Source organism: Lepidothrix coronata, unplaced genomic scaffold, assembly GCF_001604755.1.
Source record: "Lepidothrix coronata isolate B3197 unplaced genomic scaffold, Lepidothrix_coronata-1.0 Scaffold23, whole genome shotgun sequence".
NCBI lineage: Eukaryota > Metazoa > Chordata > Aves > Passeriformes > Pipridae > Lepidothrix > Lepidothrix coronata.
The window spans coordinates 1,873,672-1,891,389 of NW_016690203.1; the positions used below are offsets into that span (position 1 = coordinate 1,873,672).

The 17,718-nt window shown below is 44.6% G+C and overlaps 1 long non-coding RNA gene across 3 annotated transcripts; it reads right to left on the bottom strand.

The window, feature by feature from the left end:
- Positions 1 to 794: 794 nt before the first annotated feature.
- Positions 795 to 17,446, bottom strand: LOC108494198. 3 transcript variants are annotated; one of them, XR_001873767.1, is made up of 5 exons: positions 17,396 to 17,446; positions 17,166 to 17,299; positions 16,654 to 16,937; positions 15,363 to 15,499; positions 14,224 to 14,319 (listed from the first exon to the last, which is right to left on the bottom strand). It is a non-coding gene; the product is annotated as an uncharacterized LOC108494198 (long non-coding RNA). The 3 variants fall into 3 exon arrangements; XR_001873768.1 differs by lacking the exons at positions 14,224 to 14,319; positions 16,654 to 16,937 and adding an exon at positions 795 to 907; XR_001873766.1 differs by lacking the exon at positions 16,654 to 16,937.
- Between the last annotated feature and the right edge of the window lie 272 nt (positions 17,447 to 17,718).

Genomic DNA, 17,718 nt, shown 5'->3' on the forward strand with positions numbered 1-17,718 from the left:
CGATTCGGCTGATAACTGCATGACACAGAATGTTCTTTCTCCATACACATTAAAAAAAAAAAAATTCCCATCCCCAATTCTTATGCAACAAAAAAACCTACTCGATTTTATTTTTCATCACTGGTGACATTGTAATACTGAAAGTCAGCCCAGTTAGGATCAGCTGAATTCACGTGAAGAGCAGAAAGCAATAAACATACGCTTCGTCTAAAGTGCGCTCCAATTTAAGGCTGCAAATGTTGTTAATTATGTGGAAGCTTTCTGGTAAGATGCATCTATCAATGCATCTTCCTTGATCACATTCTGCCCACTGCTGGGTTTGCAAGGAGTCAGCACACTGGTGGGAGAGGGGCATTTTGTTAATAAACCCTGCGCAGAATCCTGTGCTCAGCCTGGGCATTTTGGAGTGAAAATGGCTGTGAAGACAAAGCTTATTTCTGTACAAGGAAGCACCAGCAAGCATGTAGCTACTGAGAGCAAAATAGATAGGTTTTTAACAGCATGGAAGAAAAAAATGTGTTTTCATATCTGATGGCATAGAGGAAAGGGTATCTCTGATTTTTGCAGATTTCAAGTGGAGTTGTTTGGGGGAGAATTGTTATGTTTAGAAGGGCTGAAAAAATATGAATTAGCAAAAAATAATGTTTTCATAAACTTCTGTCATGTAGATTACTTAGCTGGCAGCAGACTAAGGAGTTCAAGGAAAAGGGGAGTGGGGTGAAGGCTGCTTTTCTCAGGTCACCTGGGGGATAAGTTACAATGTAAGATTTGTGAATGTACAGCCATACCTCCCAGTGTGTCCCAATTGAAGTCATGCTGGTATCCTTGCTTGGGAACTTAGAACATCCACAGTAATCTGCTGTCACTTTTTTAAATCATCCAGGAGAAAAGTACTCCACAGAAACTCCTGCAGGACCAGAGTACAGTTTACACTTCTGCAGATAAGATAATCTGTCAAAGAGCAGATTCAAAGGATAATCCATGAGAAATATTTTGAAGGATCAAACCCTACTTTCATTCCCAGTGCCCAACCCTAGTTTTCCACTACAGTGTCTGCTGCTTCATGTGAACATGCACAGGCACTGCATGTGACAGGAGCACACACATCAGCCCATCACATCTATGGGCTGATGCGAGAGGTGGCCTTTCAGGAGCCACCACTAGCCCTCACAGTACTCTTTGCCGTCCCCTTTCCTACCCTTTATTGCATAAGTTAGCGATAGCAAAGTCTCCTATCCTTGTTGTCAGCCCCTTTCTGAGATTCACCGTTGCTGAGGCGTGTTGGCCACAATCACAAGTGACACCAGCAACCCCATCTGGGGCTACTGAAACCTGCGTTTTAGCAAGGCTGTAGATCCTGTGCTCCCTTCTGGCTCTTTTCAGTTGCAGGGAGACAGATCCAAAGCTCAATGAGCCCAGGGGAATATTTTTCAACTGGCTTCATCAAGCAGGTGAGGCTCCCATGGTCTATTGCCACCTCGCTGTAAAGACCGTAATTTTGCTGGGACAAACTGCTTATTACTCAGTTGCAAGCTTAATAATAACCATGGGCTGTGATTCCTCCTAAGGAACTGAGGAGCTGAATTAAGTGTTATTAATACCAACAGTATTGCGCTAACACCGGAAAAATAGCAGAATTAATAATAATGTTATCTTAATGACAGTGTAAATATAAGGTAAGTAGTGTACCTGGCTTCTGAGAAGTGTGAAGCCAGATGATGATTTCCTCTCAGGGCAGTGATAAACAACTCAGTCATACTGAGTTTACACTTTTAGTAATAATTGGCTTGGAGGGAAAAAAATATATAAAGCGCAGTCACAGGTTAACTACATTATAATTACATGGTGTAATTTCAGCCCCTTCTCCCGGAGTGGAAGGCACAGTTTTTATCTGATCAGCCTCCGTGTGTAATTCCCTACTAGGTTTGGGGCTAAGCATTGCTGTGCTGGTTTTAAAAATGACTAAGCGGATATACAGAGATTGCAATGCACCCCAGGTCACAGCGAGCTTGGCAATAGGCTCAGGAGTGCAATCTCCAGCCGTGGGCACATGGGGCTGAAGTAAAAAGTGGTGGCAACATCTGCATGGCCATCAGTGCATGCAGTTCCCCATGCCACCTAGGCAGGGTTTTGGAGCTAAGCCTGGTGGTGTTGCCCAGGTTCACTCCCAGAGTGCCCAGGCTCTGTGAGTATGGTGGCCTTGACCAGCAGCAATAACAGCTCCTGTCACCTTGATGGAGCTGGGATAGGGTGTCTCATGACAGTTTAGCAAATCCTGATGCCTCGTTACCTTCCCAAAACACTCTGCCAGATTACTCCCAAAACCAGCAAATAATTGGTCACATCACATGATTGGAAAAGGCACCTCTAAAAAGGCTTGTTTATGAGTAGCTGCAAAAGGCAAAATTGGAAGCCAACGGCAGCATTAGATACCAGTTGTGACTTGAGTGGTGTCTTCCAAAGAAAGGGTAGAAATCCATTCTCTGTTGTTGCTTCTTGAATTTTCGCACCCTTTTCTATTTTCATTGGAAGGCTGATTGTGAAACCAAACTCCAGAGAGGGGAGAAAGAATGGATGCTGTTTGCATTTGTCATCTCACCAGCCCCTCCTGGATAGAAATCTGTTCAGCTTCCACAAGAGTAAACCTAAAGCAAGGAAAGAGGTTAACTCTTTTGCCTTTTCTTTTTTTCAACTGTGTCAGCCCACACACTTTAGTTAGGACAAGTAGGACAGGTCAGGCCTCTTTTAATGTGTGATGGGGTGCAGAGACACCTAGAAGCGTCGGGTGGCATTTCTTACAGTGCTCTATCCAAAGTCTCAACTAAGTTACCCAGCATGTGACAGTAGATGCTGAGCCCAGGACAATGAAATATCTGATTGTGCTCAACTTTCATGAGATTGTCCCACGAGCTAACTCCAGGTACTGAGTAAGAAACTTGAACATTTTCTCGATACACAACTAATGCTTAGGTATCTTCTTGGGGAAAGCAGAAATGTTACAAAGGTGTGTGGTACCACTCATCTCCCATCAAACCTGAAACCTTTGTGCCAAGTGAAGTCCCCCTGTCTGTCACCACTGGTGACTGCAAGGCAGGTTGAATAACTCTCAGCTTTGTTTTCCAAGAGGCTGAAAGGCACAACCCACTCCCTGATGAGCAAAAATGTGGGTCCCATGTTGCTCACTGCATAATACTAGAAACATGAGAAAAGTTGAGGTGAAAAGGGGAGCCCAAAGCAGTAAAGCTGTCTGTTGGCCCTGTGGTGCAGAGTAATCATTATTAAAGTGAGAGTAACATCTCTATCCTTAAATGTACAGCTCTGCAGATGGAAAGCTTACTTGGGAACCAGTGTAATTGCTTCCCAGTGGCATTGTAACATCTGCAGATTACGCTATTCCCTCCCAGCCTCCATGACTTGTCTCAGCACCCTCCTTTTGGATACCCTGGGTGTCTTCTTGCTTGGTCAAGGCAGATCCAGAGAGGGAGGAGCTATTCTGTCAGTGTCAAAAGGTCCTGCTTGCTGGATGCTTTAAGATTGCTGTATTGGGTTTCCATGGCAAGGTTTGGGGGAGGGACTCCACGCAGCAAGAGGGGAAGAGTAAAAGAAGTCATCCCCCTGAGGAAGAAGGAGTGGCAGAGAGGGCATGAGAAGAAATGACCGCAGCCCCCACTTCCCATCCTCCTGTGCTACTGTGGGGAGAGGTAGAGAAAATCGGGAGCGAAGTTAAGTCTGGAAAGAAGGGAGGATGAATGTTTTAAGATGTGTTTGTATTTTCTCATTATCCTACTCTGATTTGATTGGTAAAAAATTAAAATAAATTAAATTAATTTTCCCCAAGTCAAGTCTGTTTTACCTGTGACAGTAACTGGTGAGTGATCTCTCCCTGCCCTTATCTTGATCCACAAGCCTTTAGTTGTATTTTCTCTCCCCTGTCCAGCTGAGGAGGGGAGTCTGTCTTGGCAGGCACCTGGCATCCAGCCACAATCAACCCACCACAATTACAGTGAAGGAAAATGTTTCTCCAAGAGGCGCAAAAACAACTCTCGACATCCAGGCTAGCTCTCGTTATGGATAACCCACAGGCAGTGGGAGCAGGGACAGGAGTGGAGCACAAGCAGGGGAGACTCCCACAGCTGAGCAGAGCTGTCCTCCAGCAAGGGAGAAGAAAGCCCAGAATTTGCAGAAGGACCTTTGTATAGCTTGGGAATCTCTACCACAGAGTCATGTGAAGGCCACTTCCATATTCTCCTGACTAAAGCATTCTCTGCTTTTGCTGTTTAATAGGGAGCTACTCGACATGTTGTACAAGCTGTTAATAAGTGTACTTGGTACTTAACATCCATGCCTGTAAATTTTTTTTCTCTCCTTGTACAGGGGAAAGTCTCTAGGCATTTCCTCACCCCCTCTTTTCTTTAATAATTTTCTCTCAATCTTCATTTCTGCTACAGGGAATCTCCCCGAAAGGTGTATCCTCGCCATGTTTATCGTTACCCTTGTTAGCCTGCTTAGTAAAAGGGCTTTAAAGGCTGGCATAAAGACAGCAGTATTTTGAACAAGCCATAGCTGGATGAGAGGAAGGAAGCCTACCCAAAATGTTGGTATTTACCCCTTTGCAAAAGACATTCAGGTGGCAGCTATAACGCTGCCAAAACCAAGGGTTTCCTCATATTTCAGGGAAAACCTTTCATGGGAATCCAGGTAGTACAAGCAGCAGGGGAGGTCACTGGACGTGACTTTCTGTCACTGGTATGTTAATGGAGTGGTAAGACAGATGTAACGTCTTGACATGCTGAATGTTTTTGCCTGCTGGTGCTAAGCTGGCTGCTCTTCGATGGGGCTTGACTTGCACAGGGATGCCTGCTGCACTGTGTTCCTGCCCTCATGCCCTCAGCCCCTCACTAGTTAATCAGCCAGTCCTTCTGATAGATTCTTTAAAATCCAGCATTACAGTAAGACCTGTGGTCACACCTGGAGCATATTTATATTACTGTGCACAAATAATTTCAAATAGATGGAGTGAGTCAGGGAAAAGCCAGGAAGAACTTCAGAGGGACTCCAGATTATCAGTATGGAGCTATGGGGTAAGGGAGCCTCTTTCCCTAGGATGCTCCAGAACAGACCAAGACTCATGCACTGCCCATAGAGAGCTGATTTCTGCCCCAAATGTGCCCCATGAACAATGGGGCATAATTCTGTTTGACGTCGCTTGCAGTGCCCGCAGGAGGCTCCTTGCTCCTTTCAGTGTCCTTCCTTGGAAAGTAGGCCCTATGCTGTGGATTTCTGTGGATTTTTTTTAATTTTTTTTTTATCAGGCTAAAGAAGGATATATTTTATCATAATGGTTTCAAATCCAATGTGTACAGGCCAACGCAAATAGGGTATTACAAGTTGAAGAACTGTACCTCAGGCACCATTTTATTAGAACTAGTGTTTACATCAAACAATACATCCTAAGTACTTCATATTAAGCTTGGACAAATCATTTGCCTGAGGATTAGGGTGTTGTGCCACTGAAATGTAATCCTTCTGTTGATTTTTTTTTTTTTAACTGCCAAAGCAAACATGGTAAAATCAGTAACTGCTAAAAAAAACAGAAGGGTGAAAACCTTAGCCTCAATTTGATGTGTTAAATGAAACAAAGTGAAAATTATCAGTGTGGGTTTGCCAACAAGTATCTGAACAGCAGGTCAGATTTTCACCTGTGTAGATCAGCAAAACTCTGTGGGATGACAAAAAATGTTATGGTGGTTTTCATTGTTCCACGATGGGGGGTGAGGAGGGAAGAGAGAACTGGTCTGGCAAAAAGGTGTAGGTGACCCTAGCACGTAGAAACTTGTGCTTGGTGGAAAATCTGGGGAGCAGAGCCAGGAGCAGTGGCTAGAGCAGGCTATGTCCCACCAGATGATGTCCCATGCCCCTGTGCAGCCCAGGCATCATACCCTGCCCCAGCAGACAGGCAGGATGGCACAAGTGAGAGCATCAGACTTCAGGGGATGGCCTCTGCTCCCAAAAATGGAGGCGCGCGTGTTGAGACATGACACACAGATGTGTAACACCAGCTGTGAGGAGTGGTAGGCAGCAGGGGCCCAGCTAAAATTTGTGGTGTTATGTGAATTGGAACCAGGCTAATGCCCACTGGCTTCACAAAAGCAAGTTGTGCTCCGCATAAATACCTCATGCCTTTCCACTACCCAGAAAAGCACATTTCTCCCTGTGTCTTACACAACCACAGTATTTGCTTTTACATGCATGCACTGTTTGGGCCCCTTTTAACAAAAGACACCCCCCAAAGGACAAGTCCTCAGGCACAAAGGACACCCCTGATGGGAGCTACCATTGGGTATTGAGAGGCAAAAAAGCTTGACATCAAGCTGAACACAAAACGCCTTCCATTTCCTCACAGGGATTTAAGCTCAAGTCAGAGGCAACACAAATATTACATAGATGCAGTCCCTGAACCAAAAGCCACAGTAATTCCTTGGAGACTGTTTTCAATAGAAACCCCATAGCAATAGTGAAAGAGGATACATTTCCATCCTAAGTAAGAAAATACCTAGATATAAATATTTGGTTGTATTGAGAGTGAGGAATTGGGACTCTGACTCCAAACTTTCTTGGACTTCTGCAGCACCAGCATTTTACCTGTTGGTTCCTTTGACCTCCAGCAATGTGGTGATTCTCACATGCTCATATGCACTTTGGGCATCTCTTCCCTGCTGTCTCTCTCTTCCCTCCTTCCAGAACAAAGTCTCATTTCCCCTGTGGATGCCCTCCATCCACCCCCATGATTTTTCCCTGGCTGGGCGCCCCTAGTCAGTGCTTCTAAGCTGCTGGCTGGTTGAGGCTTCAGGAATCAAGAGGGAGCAAATGGGCAGCAATGGTCTGTCCCCACCTTTGCCAAGAAGGGTCAGGCTACTTAGTTCTCCAGTTTCTCTAGAGAATCAAGAAGGTGGAATAAGTACAATGTCAGAAATCAACATCTTGTTTTGGGTACAAGTGTGACAATAATTACTTCTGTTAATAATTCCAGGGGCATCTGTGTTTGAGAAATCTAGCACCCAATACCTTCAGGAGTATGAGATAAAAAGAGGTGAACTGGGTTGTGCAGCCACCAGTGAATGCCAGTACCCTAGTACCAGCATGCAGTGCACTGATCCCTGGCCTTCATGACTAATCACTATAGCTACAGCAAAGTCCTGCTCAGAGGGAACTGAGCCCCATGAAATTTTGCTTCACTGCTAAAGGCATCTCTTTTGCAGAGCAGTCACAAACAACGAAGTGGACATCAATTCACAGAATATGCCTTGGGAGATACTGATACTTGGTATTTAAGCATATCTAGGTTTTTCTAAGACTTTCCAGCCAGAATTCTCCACCAAAGTATATTTGTATGCTTTGGTTTTATATATGTGTGTCTGTGCCTATCCACTTATCTACATCTGTATAATACTGCATCTTTGGAAATTACATACTTAATAGATCTAGATCTTGCTAGAGATGTAGATAGAGTTATAGATATGAGACATATATGAAGAGGTTACCCAGTACTGTGACAAGTGATGGTGTGCAAGCACATGCATAATCCATGGGGCTGATCCCACAGTCAAACAGATGACTTTCAAGTTTAAGGCTAAGGACAATTTTAGGTGTTTCTAAATAAAGAATTCAGCCATCACTGAGGCAATCACCTCCATCCTTTTGGAAAGAAGAGTCACTGAAGACAGCATGAAAAAAAAGAACACACAGACTTGTACTCTTGCATCATTGGGAAGAAAACCAAGGATTATATCTAAGAAACTAACTAGTAATTTGCTAATATGGTCCTATACTTGTGTGCACACACACCATACTTACTGCTTGTTTCACCATAGTTAAAAAAAAAAATAAAAATTAATTTATGTTCTTTTACCAGCCATGAGTTACAGGCCTTGCTAACTAAACTCAGCAGCAGCTCTTTGCCTGCTGGACTTTGTGGCTGCTGAGACATATCACAGACTTGTGAGGGCTCAGCAGCTCAAGTCAGATATGAGAGCCACAGAGGTGTATCCCACCCTGCAGTCCATCAGCCCTCTCACAAGCTTCATGGACAACTCCTACCTTGCCATAGATGAGCTAAACACTCAAAGTTGTGTCTGTTGCAGAGTGTCCATGATCACATACCGCATTCTCCTGCTCCTGTCTAAGACTTTTGGAATCACCAGATTTTGTGCAGGGGCACAGAGCTGCCAGTTTCATTGAAAGTCTGTTCGTGCAACACTCCCCTAGGGCATCTAGACACTCAAGCATTTGAAAGTATTGTGAAGATCATGCTTGCAGGGTCTCCATCAATGTGTCTGATTTGAGGGGTATCCACAAGATCTGGCAGAGATGATGCCCAGTCCCTGCCCATAAACAAAACCTCATTGATGAGTATCAGGGCATAAAAGAACTGCAGCAGTGGCAAGTACCATGATTTTCTTGCAAACAGCAAGAAAATACTTTTTAATGTTATTTATTACTTTTGAAAACAAATTTTGGGCTCAAAATTACACTCTCAGATTCCAAGTGTCTTTCTGTCAAGTCAGAGCTGCTGTGCATTTTGTTAAACTAAGCCATGTGCTGAGAGGTGATATTTCCTCTCCTTATGGGCCCATTCTAGAAAACCATGGCTCCCAAATTAGCAGAGAAGAAGGAGAGTGTTGACCTGCTGAAGCAGGGCTCGTACTGATTGAATCTCCCAGTAGATCTCATCCTGTCTGCAGTTTCAGCATGGTACCTCTAAACAAGGCACCACTTTAAGAGCTTCACTTTGCCAAGGTCCCTAGTAGCACTGATGGATGCTACTACCTTTGCTTCAAGCAGAAATTTCACAGAGATCACAAATAGGCGAGCAGAGCAGATTAAAACAAACAAACAAACAAAAAAAAAAAAAAAAAAAAAAAACAAAAAAAAAACAACAGGAGGTAGAACCCAAAAAATTAGGAAATTATAAGCAAATAGGGAACACAAGCAGGAGTATTGCACACAAAGGGCAATAAACATATGGAATAAATTAAGGGAGTAGGCAATGGAAGCAAACCATGTAAATGAGTTCCACAGACACCTAAGCTTGCTGCTGCAGAAGGAGGGGATGGGGGGAGGAGGATGGAAAAGCAGGAAAGTGGAATTAAAGAGGCTTTTCCTGTTCCCATGGCCTTTTCTCATGGTTCTTATACTCTCCGTATGCTTAGGTATTGCTGAGACTCCAGATCAATAATCAAGTGATATTTGTAGGTTCCATATGTACAAGCATACCTAGTTTCTCTTGGTTTACATCAAATGCTGAGCCTGCCTTCAAAGTATAGTATCAGGGTCTCTATTGCAAATTAAAATACAAGCATCTTAATTTCCCTGAAACTCTAAACTCTCAATTTTACCATCCTGATGAGAGGACAGGGGAGAGTATAGAGATATCAAAAAAAAAAAGGAAGCAGAAGAGAAAAAAATTCATGAAAGCGTGTTCTGACTCGAAAGAGCAAAACACAGTATGCCCGTACATGGGAGGGGAACAACGGGTTTGATAATATTAAAAATAGCTTGGTCACAAGCTGGAGCTGCCAGAGTTAATCTTATTGCACTGGTTTTACTGACATTTTAATGTCTTACTCAGAATTTACAGTACATTATTCACTAAGAGCTTTGTTCCCACCATAGAACATACAAACTCACTGCTAGCCCCTTGTACATGTATACTTTTTATGATGATGTTGTGGAGTTAACTCTCAGGGGTTTTTTCCTCTTGATCCTCACTGTGCTCACTTGCGGTGCCAGGCTTGTAGTTACAGCCAGGTTTGGCACCAGCCCTGGGCTCTTGTGCCAGATCCGAGGGGATATCACCCTGTCAGCAGGACAGAGTGGAGGCAAGACAGAGCTGCCTACTACAACAGAGAAGATGCTAAATACAGACTTTCTCCTGGGTTGTGTGGGTGTTTCAATTTATCCTGGTGCTAGTAGAGCATTTACTGTAGCTCAGGCAGCAGACAGGGCTGGGGAACAATGGTGGTGGCTGCTGCAGACAGGAAGAGTCAGCCCAGGCTGCAAAAATTGAGGGTTTCACATGCTCTGCAAGGAGTCTCTTTGAGAGATACAGAGAGGTAGAAAACCATCAGAGACAACCTGATCCATGGCTTGCACAGTGGGGCTGAGGCTGCTGAATGCCACACCAGCTCTTCCCAGAGGGAGCAACACTTGGACGTGCAGGAGGCTCCTAGCCTGCGGTGCTTGCAGAGGCAGCACTGGCACTGACACAAGGCTGGAGCCGTGCCTCCTGCAGCACTGACCACCAGGGCTTAAACGCTTCTGTTAGCAAGCCTTGCAGGTGGCACCTCTTTCTATGCATGTTCTTACATTCTCTTGCTACTGGATGAACTGGGGATAAAACACAGGAGATTTTACAATTTCATTTAAATTGCATCTTGGAAAGGCAAACAGAGTGAAGGAAAAACCCACCACCACTATTTAGGCACTAGAAATTCACACATCATGCAGGAATTAAAAGTTGAATGGGAAACCTCTATTCTTACATTTTTGCATTTGCAACATCCTCATATTTAACTTCTGCATGTCTTGAGTTTATATCTATAATCTACATCCTGATATCAAGAATACGAGCACACAAGACTGACATGTTAGTGGGATTTAGTTAAAGCAAATTTAATTCATGTTTCTACTCATGGATACAGAACAAATCCTCCTTTGCACCCAGTAATCTGAAAAACCAATTACAAGGGGCTTGTAGTTTGTTTCCGGAAAAGTCACACCCTAGTGCAAACTCTTTCATATCTTCCTTTTATTCTGTATGTCTACACCATGCTTATTTCCTCCAGTGCACTGGAAACCCTATACCACTCTACAGCGGGAAACAGAAAAAAATTATTTATGCAAGAATTTGAAAGGCAAGAGGCTTGCATTTCTTTCCAGATCTGTGTGAGGTGGGATGTTTGGCCTTGAATAACTCCTTTAACAACTTGGTGCTTCAATTCCCCTCTCACTAAAGGACTAACATCAGCAATCTCCTAGACCCAAGATATCAAAGTCCTAGAGCCAGGGACTCTGAAATATAACACTAGACCAACACATAGAGATATAGATAGCACCCATTCTCAATTAGTTTTAGGTAAAACCAAAAAGTGGCAAAGTTTCCTGGTAGCAAGACCCCCTTGATAGTGGGTCCATCTAGCTAATTTCCTGGGAGACATAGTGGAAAGGAAACAGAAGCAATTACAGAGCTTGGCCACATTATGCTCCACAAGCTAGGATACCCCCCAGCACCCCAGCAGGCTCCCAGGTCAATGGCTCCAGGGGCAATTTTCTCTTTCCAAGCACAGCTGGGAGAGGCATGTGAACACTGCAAACCATTGCTCTCCCCTGACTTGCAGAGCCTCTCCTTGCCTAGATGACTTCTCTGACTCACTTGGAACAAAATTTGAAGAAGAAGGACTGATCATGCCCTCACTTGCCTGGAAGGCATTGCTGAACCATCATCAGAAATGGCCTGATTGCTATGAACAAGGGGAAGCACATTTTGAAGAGGCCTAGGCAGGAATGCCAAGACATATCACACTGCTCAGCTGTGTTCAGAGTCCTTTCCTGGAAGTTCACAGGAGGCACTTAGGGGCAGGACGAAGGGCAACGGTTGGGGAGCCACAGGTCTGTCTGTCCCTCAGAGGACCCTACAGAAAAGGCTGCCAGTTTGCATTCTGCCAGCAAGATTCTTGTTGAATATCAGAGACTGGGTCTGGGGGAGGCCATCAAGTTAGAGGCAAACGACTCCTTTGAGGAGCAGACAGAGAAATGTGACACAGCCATGGAAGAAATGCAGCAGTGGATGCATGCAACTGTTCCCACCCTGGACACTGCCTGGGCAACAGCGAAGAGGGAATCAGAAGTGACAGTACTACTTTCACGCTCAACAGGGTGAATCCAGGACACAGGCACAGCTTAAAATGTGACTTTCCCATCACTTTGGGTTCAAACCTTGGCATCATTTATGTGCATGGTTGTGGGCTTTGCTGCCTTTCCTTGAGAATTTTTCCTTCTCATTAATTTTATCCATAAAACAGAAAGAGAAGGATCTATCAGTAAGGGTGTGAGGGACGACACAAGTGCCATGGCAGCTCAACCTCTTTGTCCAGATCTCCAAATACCAAGGCTTAGGAGTGGCTTTCCTAAAGTGACAAGTCCTGCTGAACTCAGTGGGTGCACACTGTCCCATCAATCATCTGCAGAATCCAGTTTTCCATATGGCTTTATTAGATACTCCCCTGACAAATGTAAACTTGAAAGGCACAGACCTAAAGTACTCTTTTTGTCTTTATTTTCTAATTTATTCTTAGAAACAGGCCAGCAAGTATTTTTAGTAAAATTTTCACCTGCTTCCAAGTCAGTTAGGCTGATCTTAAGATAAGGACGTAGACACAAGGCACAGAGGGATCAGATTTTTAAAGAACTGAAGTACCTGAAAGTGCAGAGAGACACCTAGCTGTTTCCCATTGCTCTCAGTACAGAAGAACTAGACACAGCCCAGTAAATGTAATCCCAGAACCTCTATACTGGAAAAATGTGAAGAACATTTCATTAATCTCAGGTGTCAACATCTTGTAAATTATATTTTGCAGCTTAATCCACAGCAGCCAGCCTTATGTGTTGAGAACAATCTTAGTACAGGAGCCTGTGCTAATTAGTTATAATCTATTATATTCCTCACACAGACAACAAAAGAATAGTACTTGTGTACTGTGTAATGATCCCACTTCCTCCTACCTATTCCCTATGACAGAAGTAACAGAAAACAGTGTAAGTCTCCCAGGTCCCAATCTGGTTCCCAGTCTCCCCACCAAGATGTAGATCACCTACATCCTCAGCCCAGCACACACGCTAAGCCATCACACTGGCCAAGAGGTGAATGAGCAGCCCCACTAAAAATGTGTCCGTGCAGAAGGTCTTGAGTGTTCACACTAATAAAAATGAAAAGTTGACAAGTTTGGGCCCTAAATGTTGTCAGCATTTATTCTCATGGCTTGGCTAATTACAGTCTACAGTGTTGGTTAAGAAAATTTACACTTCCCAGTGAGTAATGCATAAGCCAAGATTCACATGAGGGCAATTTTTTACAAAAAACACAGTAAAATACTTCAAAATTATACTGGCAGTGGAACTGCAACCAGCATGACAATTAGACACAGTGTTATTCAGATATGTGCAAAATTAACCAGATTATTCTATTAGCCTGGGAAAGATGGTCAAGCTCCTTCCAGCTCTCACTTACCATTTCCTTTAAGGTGATGATGATGATGATAATTTTATTGTTAGAGTAAAATTTCCCCTGTTGTTCTTTTCTCGAGAGTCCAACTGGTTTACAACAGGGTAGTTACTTAAGTTACTCTTTCAAGGAATAGCTGCTCAATCTCAGCTGCTGCTGTTGCACTAAATTGCTCTTATTTTCAAATCCATCTGTCTGTTGCTATTTTTAATGTACTCATCCTGATGAGAACTGCACTCACACCACTACACTGTGCCTCACACAAAAGGGACTAAGGAAACACACCTCAGCTCCTCCAAAAGTAGTTGTTTGGACTGTGAGCTTCACTCAAAGCCTGTCTTTAGAACCCAGGTAGAGCACTGTGGGCATGCTCATAGTCTCCTGCTCAATTCCTAAATCTCTTGAGCAACCTACCTACAAAGAAAATCATCCCGGCATCAGGGCTGCCTCAGAACACATGGATATTTGCAGGCTGTCTGAAGTACAGCTTTTCCCTTATGTTGTGGTTTAGGAATGGTATTCTTCAATTTAGTGCTCTGGCTAAAACCATGCTCTGCTTCCCCTCCCTCCCCTCCAACTGGAGGCACAAAAGCTAAAGATCATGGGTTGAGATAAGAACAATTTACTGGAAACAGCAATGAGATAAGAAAACAAACAGTAAGAGCAACCATATTAATAACAAAAAGTGTAAGAAAAGAAAGAATTTACACAGAAAGCCCCCCCAACAGTAAACAATACCAGACTGCTCAGTCCACCATGTTTACTTGACCAGAAGGAAGCCATTATCCCACTTCTCCCCAAAAGAGAGAGGGAGTCCCTTTCCCCCTGCCCTCAGCAATGATGTGAGGTGACACAGCGTAACATCCAGGCCTTAGCCATGCCCCCTCACAGTTACTGCAAAAAATGAACCCTGTCTTGGCCAAAACCAGGACACCTTGCCAGACCTGATAGCATATCTTCAATCAGCCCAGTGCAGGAACCTGCACATCCTGAAGGGATGCAGAGCAGTGTTCATTCCAGGGAGTCTGTGCAGAGCACCCCTGCAAAGCCAAATATCGTGGTTCAGATCCCAGGGGTGCACTAGACAAACACCACTATGGGTATAAGTGGTGCAAACCTACACCTGCCAGTGGGAAAATGAGCTGCAGCATCCCTCCCTCTCCTGTCCAGCCAGTACTCCCTGCAAGTGTAGTAGGATCACTCTCCAGGTGTTTGTTGAAAACAGCACATAAATGTTTCAAACACCACTTCATAGGTGTCACTCAAAAGCCATAAAGAAAACAGGAGGCGAAAAGCCTCAGCTCTAACCCTCAAATACCAAATATTCTTCTCCCCCCTATGCAATTTTACAGGCTGAGAAGTGATGTTAGTAGAAACCTCTGTTTTACAGCTTTTCCTCAAAAAAATCAGCATACAATCAGCCTCAGAAGTGTTCCTGATGTTGCCTGGAGAAGACCTCTTGGATTTACGGGCAACTATTAATCTTTAGCTCCAGCGAGGCAGCTGTGCTGCAGGGTTAGTAGGAGTCACCATGTTGGTAAACGATAATTGCACTGCACATGCAGTCCTGAGCTGAGTACCCTGCAATTATGGGGAACGTTTCCTGGGCCTCTTGCAAAGGCCCTCAGGTTAGGAAGGTCTCACCAGGCAAGATGGGAAGACCCTTCTCTATGTGAGACAAACTTTAAGGCAGGGTGGCCTGGGCAGCTGAAGCCTCTGAGGACAAAGCACAGACAGAGCCTAAGAAAGAAAGATCCATCAGGTCACCCATGTCTTGCTGGCAGCAAGAGTCAGGGCTGCTTGCTCTGTGCTATGTCTTTATACGTCGAATCCAACACCTTGAGTCACTCTGAATTGGTCCATTTGACCAGCTAAGGAGGGAAAAATGGGATGCTGAGCTCAGGTGTACTTTGCTCCCTGTGGCTGCCATGGGATGAGAGAAGCACTGCTCCCCTCTCTCTCTGTTTTGACTTCCACCACAATTATGTCCGTTCTCTGGGGTGGGAGTACCATCCATAGATCTCAACTGTGTTGGCTGAAGGAACCCTTGCCCATTGCTTGTCATACTGGTGGATGGGAATACCTTGGGTGCAGCCCGAGATTCTTGCAGGCACCAAGAAAGTCTCCTTCAAAGGTGGTAAAGGGCCTATGGAGAGTGGCAACGCTGGTTACTCTTCAATAAAGACTCATCTTCCTGACACCTGGCAAAGTCTGGCTCCTCTGGAAACAAAATAAACAAGGAGTAAAAGAGGTTAGCTTTCATTTGAGTAAAGGAAAAGACAGTTTGCCTACTGCTATATACAAGAAACACCAGTCAAACACCAATACCAGCAAAATAGCACCATGGATATTTATAAGGGACCAAATCACAAAGTCTTGAAGTCATTTATTAGTCATAGCTTCAAGGGTTTCGTCAGACCTCTCTCATACTGCATGTTGTGCTCTATATTGAGCCCAATCACTCGGATTAGACTCAGTCACATTACCAGTGTGGACATCCACATCTCTGCCAAAATACAGGGACAAATGGGACTGCTGGTGCTCCTAGTAGCTTATTCAAGTGGTTAATCTCTTGCCTGTGCCTTATCTTGCATTTGAATTTGTCTGGCTCCAGCTTCTGGCCTATAGTTTTGGAGAAGGTTCCTTCTAGGAGAGGTATTTTCTCCCCAGGAAGGTATTGTCATGCGGGGCACTTGTTGCTCGCCACAGGATTCCCCTCTCAGCTGGGGGCACCGGCCCCAAAGGCAGAAGCCAGAGTCATACAACCTGACACTAAGTAAACACCCCGGCTCCATTTGAATGGAAGAGCTGTCAAAGTGGCCTCAAAAAAAAAAAGAAAAAAAAAAAAAGTCTTGCTGGGCTCTGCTGTATTTGTTTTAGTTCCACTTTGCAGTCTGGGGAAAGGAGAAAGGAGAGGATAGGTATCCCTCAGCCCTCTTCTCCAAGCCCTCCCAGCCCTGGTCGGGTGCATCTGTCCCCTCACCCCTGCACTGGCTTTCTGCTCCCGTGGAGCTGAAGAGAGAATAAGATCTCTAGGGTCTGGCCTCTAAGCTGATAATTGCAGCCTCTTCACTGGCACAAGGCGGCTCTCATGCCATTTTGACCCAAACTATGTCTTTTTTCTGTATATTTTTAATTAGACTCAAGAATGCAGAAAACCCAGCGTGAGATCCTTTCATTCCCCTTTGTTTAATATCTGTTATTATGACATTAAGTGTAGGGTTTTGTTGTGGTGGAGAGTTCAAAATCCCCCTCGGTTCAACTGCTGTAGCCATGGGTTCGTGTACATTAAAGTGGTCATTTTCGGATTAGCTCTTGCTTTCCCTTTGATGCATATGAAACGCTGAGCCAGTTAGTTGGAGAAGGCATTTTACCTCTTTTGTTGCCCTTCCTCGCAACTAACGGCAGGGAGAGGACGAAAGCCCCCTGGCTCTCTTAAATCAGAAAGGAATTTCCAAAGGGTTTAAAGCTTTAGTTGCCACTTCTGTCTGCAGTTGCCTGACGAAAAATAGGCGGGTTTGCTTTCAAATAGAGCAGGCGGCGAGGAGCCTCGTAGTTGCTGCTGTTGTCATCATCGCTTGTGTGGCCGTTGCCTGGGAATTTGGGAGTCCTGAGGGCAGTACCAGAACCGAGCTGCAGCACAGCTCCAAACTTTTCACTGGGATACACAAGTTTTAGAGGTGGGAATCAGAATTTTGCTGCAATCAGGGCTTTTTTTTCTCTTCTCTTCTCTCTTCCTTTTTTTTTTCCTTCTTCCCCCCCCCCTTTTTGATTTGGCAGCTAATGGGAAGCAGAACGAGGGTCTGATTGAACAAATGCTAGATTTCACGTATGCTTCACATTACACCGACAGCCTATGATTTCTTTCCGTTTACATAAGACCTACGCTCTGCACGGCTGTTTCTCGGGGATGTCTGGTATTTTCTTCCGAGGAGAGAGTATTCTCGAGCCTTGAGCTCTTCCCACTTTAACCATTCATATCATTACAACTAGTCCTAGGGGCTCTCGATTAAAATAAAACTGAGTCAGTTGGAAATAAAAATAATAGAAAAAAAATGTTAGTTAGAAAAAAATAAATACACGTGCACAACTTTTCTGCTGCCTTAGAGATCATACCAAATACTCGTGTGAAAGTCGGGCAAACGGGGGAGGGGGAGTAGAACGTCGCGGGGGGAGGGAATGTTTATGTCAACACGGCTCAGTGATGGAATAATGCGCCCCAACGTGAAGTCACAGCCGCGGGGCATGTGAAGTCACAACTTCGCCAGGTGACAGGTGCTGCAGCAGTTCAGATGCGAGGGAGTCGCTCCTGCTCTCTTCCCGCCCCCGCCCCGGGCATCGGGAACCGAGAGGCAGGGGCTGCCCCTCCAAGCGCTGCTCCTCCGCTTGATATACAGATGGGGAAACGGGGCTTATGAAGTATTCCTGATCCACCAGAA